Here is a 7,105-nt window from a genome sequence, read left to right on the forward strand (position 1 = left end):
GACATACGTGGTCATTTGATCAATTTTTCATTGTGTTTTTTAGTCAGCTTCACCATTCAGTTATCTAATAGGAATTTTCAAATCTCTCTATATATACTGACAATTGATTCCAACCTGTTACCAGTATTCCCATCTTCCCCTGGTTTGTTTCTCACGGACATCTGAAAAACAAATAAAAAACACCAAAACAAACCAAACAAACAAACCCTTTAAAAAAAAAAAGAAAAAAAAAAAGGGCAAACTCAAAAGCCCAACCCCAAAATTTGTTTCCTTCTCCCTGGAAGAATCACTTTCCCTTTAATTGTCAGAATAATTCTGGTTATCATTCACAATTTGCACTAAAGCACTCCTAGCATACTGAGTGCAGGTTTAAAAGGCATGAAAAAGAAATAAGATAACAATAACCTGTGGCTATGGAAAAGTAAACAGATTGGGATTCAAGTTCTTCAGGTTCTGTTGGCCTTTGTCATGTGGTGCCTGTAAAATCAGACCAGTATTCCTGCCTCCTGTCAAACTACTTATTGAGAGATATGTATGTCCTCTGTTACCTCTGTTATTTTCATCATTCCTGTGGCTGACAGGAAGCACCAGCTGAAATTCTGGAGTCTATTCTAATGCACTGTAAAAATAAAAAGTCAGCATGACATACCCTCTCCCTTGCCTGTAACAAGTTTTCACAAGCAACTTAGATGCTGAATATCATTCTGACTCAATTGTTCCACATAACCAGGATGACAAATTTTCTTGTATGACCTCATCTACACATCAAGAACCCTGTTACAGGAAGATATATTAGAACTCAACATGAAAATAGTACTGCATTCCATTACAAAGAAATATTTGTACAAAAAATACTAAGAGTTTACCTACAGTAAGAAATCCCATTAAAAAAATATATAATTCCTAGAGATTCTACCACTTGCACAGTTTAACCAATATTAGTACTATTGAAAACAAAGTAAAATTTTCCAAAAAAATTACAATATTACACTGGCTTGCAATTTACAGGACAAAGTCTTATAAAGCAAGATGAGAATTAAGGAACAAAAGAGCAGTTCACATATTCTGCCTCCAAAGGATGCTAAAGTCCTTTCAGCTAGACAGCAAAACACTGCACTGGATTATCTGTTGGATAAGTCTTCTAAAAGAGTAAAGTTTCTAAAAGTTGATACCAGCATAGCACAAGAAAAAAAAAAAAGTATGAAAACACTTCCCTCCTTAACTAAGAGTGAATTTCACAGCAGCTTTACATGAGCCAGTCCCAGAGTCTGAATGTCCACAGCAGCAAGCTGCTGCTGCTGCTTTACACTGTTTTTCTCTAGTGGTACCTCCTCACAGGAGAACAAACACAAATGTCTTGAGGACCATCAGATTACACAGAACTGCAACACAGCACAAACAGTGCTCCAATTCCTATCTGTATATTTCTCTTAACTGGTAGTCTGACAACAGAGCTGAAACTATCAATGAGAGTTGCTGTGGTCATTAAACACTGATTCCAATGAGAAAAGGCACCATTACAAAGCTCTTACTCTCAAGGATAACTTTTTAATTCCAAAGAAATGAAACTGACCACTTCAATGCCAAAATTAAATACTTTGGGAAAAAGAAAAAAAAACTGTTTTGAAGTCTCTTCATAGTCAATTTCCATACCACAGTTTACCACTTAAAGAGAGGAGAAAGAAAAAAAAAAAACCAAAACAAAAACATGTTGTGGTAGAGTTTTTTAATAATTGAAAATAAAACTCTGGATCACAAAAACAAGGTTGGCAAATGGTATCAAAAGCCAGCTTAGGAAGACTACCTTACCATGGGTACCTTTTCTTAACTAACCAAGTCTCCAAGCACATTTGCTTTCAGTGAGAACTGAGGTTATGAGCTAAACACACCTTTTCCATGCTGACTGTTCACTTCCATTGGTCAAAGACAGGAGGAATCAAAATTGCTTCTTCTGTAAGGGACTACAAACCTGCACTCAGTAAGATGCATAGTGAACAGCTTTAGAATTCAAGCTAATTCTCTTTTGTGGGTTATAAAAAGACTTCAATGTGAACCCAATGGTAAGAATGCCTCCATGAGTTGGGAATTCCTACAACAACCCATGTATGAGATAATTTAAGCAGTGCTCAAAGTCACAAGCTTCCAATTTAGCCGAAAGTAAATGTCCCTAAAGAACCTTCATATTTCATACTGCAAAACTGTATTTAAGTAATCAAAAAGTGAATAATAGAGCAGTTAGCCAGCTCTTTAATACATTAGCTAAAAGTATATCAATTCCATTGATTTTTACAATGGGCTGATTTCACATAATGGATTAAGCTCTCTAGAAAGACTGTAAAGGGGAAAAAATGCTTTGCCAGAATTAGCGGAAGATGGTGTCAAAGTGCTTTTATGACAAGCATGCAGTTAAAACATTTTATTTGGGGATGCTAAATTTAGAGTACTTCTGTCAGGAATAGACCTGGTGCTAACAGTTGAGTAAAAGCCATGATTTCAACACTGCAGATATATTTTCAATATTTCTGTCATATTTTCTTTTAAGTATTTTATTCCTAGCTAAGAAACAGGAAGTTTGAACTAGGAATATGTAATCAAACTTGCAACACAACAAAAGGTTAACAGCAGGATGCCTCAAGGATCCACAAAGCTAGCAACATTTAAAGGCACTAATTAATGAGCTGAAAAAGAAAGCAGAAAAGTTAATAGTTATATAGGTTGGTCAAGTACATAAGTCCAAAAATGTAACCAACTGGAAGCTAATCAACCATGATGTACAGGTAATACACTGGCAGATAAAAGTCAATGTTAATAAATGTAGAAGAAGTGTCACTGAAAGTTAAATAATTACTTGTATGGTCAGCAACCTTCTAAATTAAAAAGGCCTAGTACAAACAAGAGGATTACAAGCATCCCTGTGGAACTCAGGGAAGATCTCTGCTCAATATGAGAACATCACTGCTGATAATTAAAAGTATCAAAATTCAAAAGCAGCAGTGGCAAGCACTAGCACAACTGCCTTCATATAAAACTACTGCTTCATTCTTAATGATGACCTGAAAAAGGTTGCTGCAGCATTAGACTAGGTAAAGAATTAGAAATCCAACAGAAAGTTTAAGAAGACAAAGAATGAAAAAACACAGTTATAGGAAGACTAAATGTAAACAGAAGGGAAATAATTTATACCTCAAAAATTAAGATGCTGCTCAGTGAAAGCAGGAAGTACACAGTCCAGAGATACTCTTTTTTGATACAAAGCATAATTGAATATTCACTTCTGTCTTTATAGTGCATCTTTATAATAAAGAATCTGTCATTATTCAAAGGAGGACAGAAAAAATTGACTGGGATGAAGAACATCCCATGTAATGATCCAAGCCTACCTCTATTAAGTATTGGTACAAGACACATACTACAACAGAAATATTAAACATTTACCTCTTTAACACTTCTTGTGTCTGTCATGAGTTATTCAACCAGATGAACTCCAGATAAACTCCAGTGTCACAATTTCAATACTAAAATCAACATGTTGACCCTTCAAAGGGGGAGGGGGGCACCAAAACCACCTCCTTCCAAACAAACTTTAAAAATCAAAGAGCAACACAGGAAAGCAAATGATACACTATAACTTGGCCTGATGGACAGCATAACATGCTTCCAGATTTTGGTTATAATTTAAGACAGATAAAAGAACTCCAAAATTCTTAATTAAGTGATTGGTTAAGTATGAAACAGCACCATTTTAAACAGCACTACTACAACTATTAAAAGGTATTTTAATGTACCTTACACACAAAAAAATCAATTTATTTGAATTTGTGAGTGATTTCTTTTCTTTATAAGCAGTGACAGCTCCTGATACAGCTCAGCTTAAGTCTAGAGATGGTCCCTGCACTTCCATGAGAAGACATCTAAAGACACAGGCTGGGGAAGACTGCAGAGCCAAAGACCATACCATTTTGGCCCTGTGAATGAAACTTTTGTGCTACATGGACAGTCTGACACCATATGCCCTAAAATGAAAAAAAAAAAAAAACCAAAACCTACTAGAAATATAAAATCTGTCAAGAATCTCTTGTCTCTTGAACAAAACATGATGCAAATTGCATTCAAAGGATTTAAATATTTGGAAGTACTTTTTTTTTAGATACATGCCTCTGGAGCTACTTTTTGTTCTCTGACCAAAGACAAAGATTACACTTCTTTTGTGAAAGAATAAAGAAAAAATATTTTAAAAGTTTACAGCTAACATATGGGTTATCAACACATATACAACAATGAAAGGACAGCAGAATACTATTTTCCTAAAGCAAAAATTCAGTATTGAAATTTATTCTAAATTACCACCATTCTTTTTCTGAACAGTTTATTCCTGAACTCATTCAAACAAATTCACTTTGAGATGATGAGTGGGGAGGAATAAATCTTCGTATAAAAGTGAAACAGTACCACCTCACCACTAGGCTAAGAAATGACTGTCACATGGTGTTTTCAAAGCATTTTCATGACTTATATTAGTGTCTTTGAATTGCCCTATTCCTATAAGAACAAGGCACATGAAGAATAAGGTATACTCATTCATGTAGCTTACAATTCTGAGCAGACAGACATCACCCAGTAATAGTCCATGTGCTTCCTTACCACCTTGATCTCAAGGGTGACTCGTGTGTGGTATCCTTGCCAGGTAATGTTTGTACCATTTTTCTGAGGAAGACCATGCTGCCACAATTTCCCTACTGACAATAACTATCTCAGGTTTACATTCTTGTTTCACAAGTAAGCCTGAGAAAATGCAGCAAACAAATTCAAAGTGCTAGCAATACCACTTAAAAAAAAGCCAGCATCACAGGAGGACACAGACACAATTCCAAGTCACAGAAAATGATGAAGCTGGCACTAGAAAGTCAAGTGCTATCTTCAAGATAAGTAATTCTTTGTATTTACAAGAAAAACGAGTTCTGTGCTGCTCCAAGTGTTCAGGGTAGCATGATCTTCAATGTCTTTGCAAAGGAATGAAGTTGAGAGCAGCAAGCTATAATAATACATGGTTAGTTACATAGTTTTGGTTTGCACAGCTGTTGGCTATGTTCATTTACAGTTCATGTAGTGCCAACATCATTTATATAAACGGAGGAGGCTGTTTCACTCCTGTTCATCGCCATAAAAGTTATTTCTCTCAGCAGCTGCTGCACAAAAATCAGTTTCTATTTCAGTATCTCAAGCTCTAAGTTCACGAAGTGGCAGGTTCCAGAATCTACTAAAAACAAGTGGGACCTAAAGAAACTTGCCCATGCTTAATAGTATAAGAGGGGGGCGGAGGTAGAGGGGGCAGAAGACACGCACTTCTGCTTTCCTAGAGTGGAAGGAGGTAGTAACCCTCTGTTAACACGGCCAAAGTCACATGAAAACCATTCGGCAACCAATTAGAATGAGAGCTTTTCCGAGCCTCTTCAGCTTTATGAATTAAAATGCAACAAAATAAGGCTGATCCGGAGCCCAGCAGATAAGAGAAACTCTAAAATATAAGTCACATGTTACATAATAATCATCAACTGAACGAACTTGATGTGACAGCGGTGAAGAGGTAGAGCCGACGATGGTGCCCTGGTACTCCCCCCTGCACACACACACGCACAAACAGCCACGCTGCCGGAGGCTGCTGACACACGGCAGCTCCGACCCCTGGAAGCAGCAACAGGACGTCCCCAGCCCCACGACCCTCTCCGCGGCAAGAGCACCTCGCGGAGCCGCCGGAAGGCAGCCGCAGGCTGTGTGTGCCCGTCCCCCGCGCCGGCTGCCTCCGAGCGGGCACCGCGGCGGGGTCACCCCGCTCGGAGGAAGCGGCGGCCGGCCGAGGCGGCGGCTCTCCCGCAGGCAGCCGGAGAGGGAAGAAGCCCGGCGCTGCCTGAACTTGGAGTTTCCCTTCCCCCGAGCCCCAGCGCGGCCGGGAGTGGGGCGGGGGGAAGCGGAACCCGAGGAGCCCGGAGCTCACACTCACCTCGGCCCTCCTCTCCGTCGCTGCGGGGCGGACGTCGGGGCGAGGCGAGAGGCGCCGCCAGCCCCGCCGCTGCCGCCCCGGTCACCGGGCGCCCGAGCGCAAGAGTCCCGCAGGGTAAATCCTCCGGGCGGCGGCGGGGACGGGCACACACGCCGCTCGTCGCGGCGGCCGCTGCCTCGGACCAAGTTGAGGCGCGGCCGCCGCTGCCGCTGCACTGCCGGGCTGCAGGCGGCCGCCGCTACGGCCCCGGGGAGCCGGCGCCTCCGCTCGCCGCCTCGCTGGGCGGCCGGGGAAGCAGCGCTGCACCGCCGCCGCCTCGGCCCCCCTCTTCCTGCGGCTGCCGGGAGCCGCGCTCCGGGCGCAGCAGCGCGGTCACACGGAGCCCCGCGGAGGAGCCGCCGCCTCCCTGGGCGCCTCGGAGCCCTCAGCTGCAGCCCCCCGGCGGCGCCCGCTCCGCATGCCCCGCGCTCCGCCGCTCCCGCTGCTGCCGCCGGCGGCGGCGCCCCCGCCCGCTCTCCCGCGCACCACCGCTGCCGCCCGAGCCCCGCTCAGCGCCGCGTCTCCATCGCCGGCGGCAGCGGCGGCGGCGGCGCGGAGAGGCGGGATCAGGGAAGGGGCGGTGACCGCCCCGCGCGGCCCCGCTCCGCCCCGCCGCTGCCCCGGATGTGCGGGGGTCGCCGTGGCGGGGATGTCGCTACCCGGGGCGGGGGTCGCTGTCGCGGGCGTGCGGGGGCCCGGAGCGGGCGGGAACCGCCGCCCAGCCCGGTGCAGCAAAGCCGGCGGGCTCCGGTGCCCCCGGTGCCAGCCTGCCCCGGGCGAGGGCGGCTGCCGGCTCTAGCGGGCTCTAGTGCAACACGCACCGACCCGGCGCTCCCTGGCCGAGGGGGCCCTGCGGCGCTTCGAGCGCGGCCCTGCGGGTGCGTGGCTGCCAGCCGGGTGGCGGCTCTCCGGGCCGTGCAGGCTTTGTACTGGGGAGCAGGTGTGGTGTTTTCCTGTGTCATCCCTGCTGTGCTGGCACCTGCTGCACCCGCGCTTAACGTGTGCTTTTAAAGCAGGTCTGGTCGGCGGGGACGAGCGGGAACCGCGTGGCACCGGCTCGTCTTTGCT

General features: G+C 44.9%; 1 protein-coding gene across 2 annotated transcripts in view; it reads right to left on the reverse strand.

Moving 5' to 3' along the window:
- GALNT1 (polypeptide N-acetylgalactosaminyltransferase 1) overlaps nucleotides 1-6,588 on the reverse strand; it is an 87,730-nt gene extending 81,142 nt beyond the window's left edge. For both annotated transcript variants that reach the window (XM_071455044.1, XM_071455037.1), the window contains exon 1: nucleotides 5,999-6,588. The gene's annotated coding sequence lies outside the window, so the exon portion shown is untranslated. The remainder of the gene's footprint in view (nucleotides 1-5,998) is intronic.
- Between the last annotated feature and the right edge of the window lie 517 nt (nucleotides 6,589-7,105).

Source organism: Agelaius tricolor, unplaced genomic scaffold, assembly GCF_023055355.1.
Source record: "Agelaius tricolor isolate 1412-34295 unplaced genomic scaffold, bAgeTri1.0.p SCAF_2, whole genome shotgun sequence".
NCBI classification, from domain to species: domain Eukaryota; kingdom Metazoa; phylum Chordata; class Aves; order Passeriformes; family Icteridae; genus Agelaius; species Agelaius tricolor.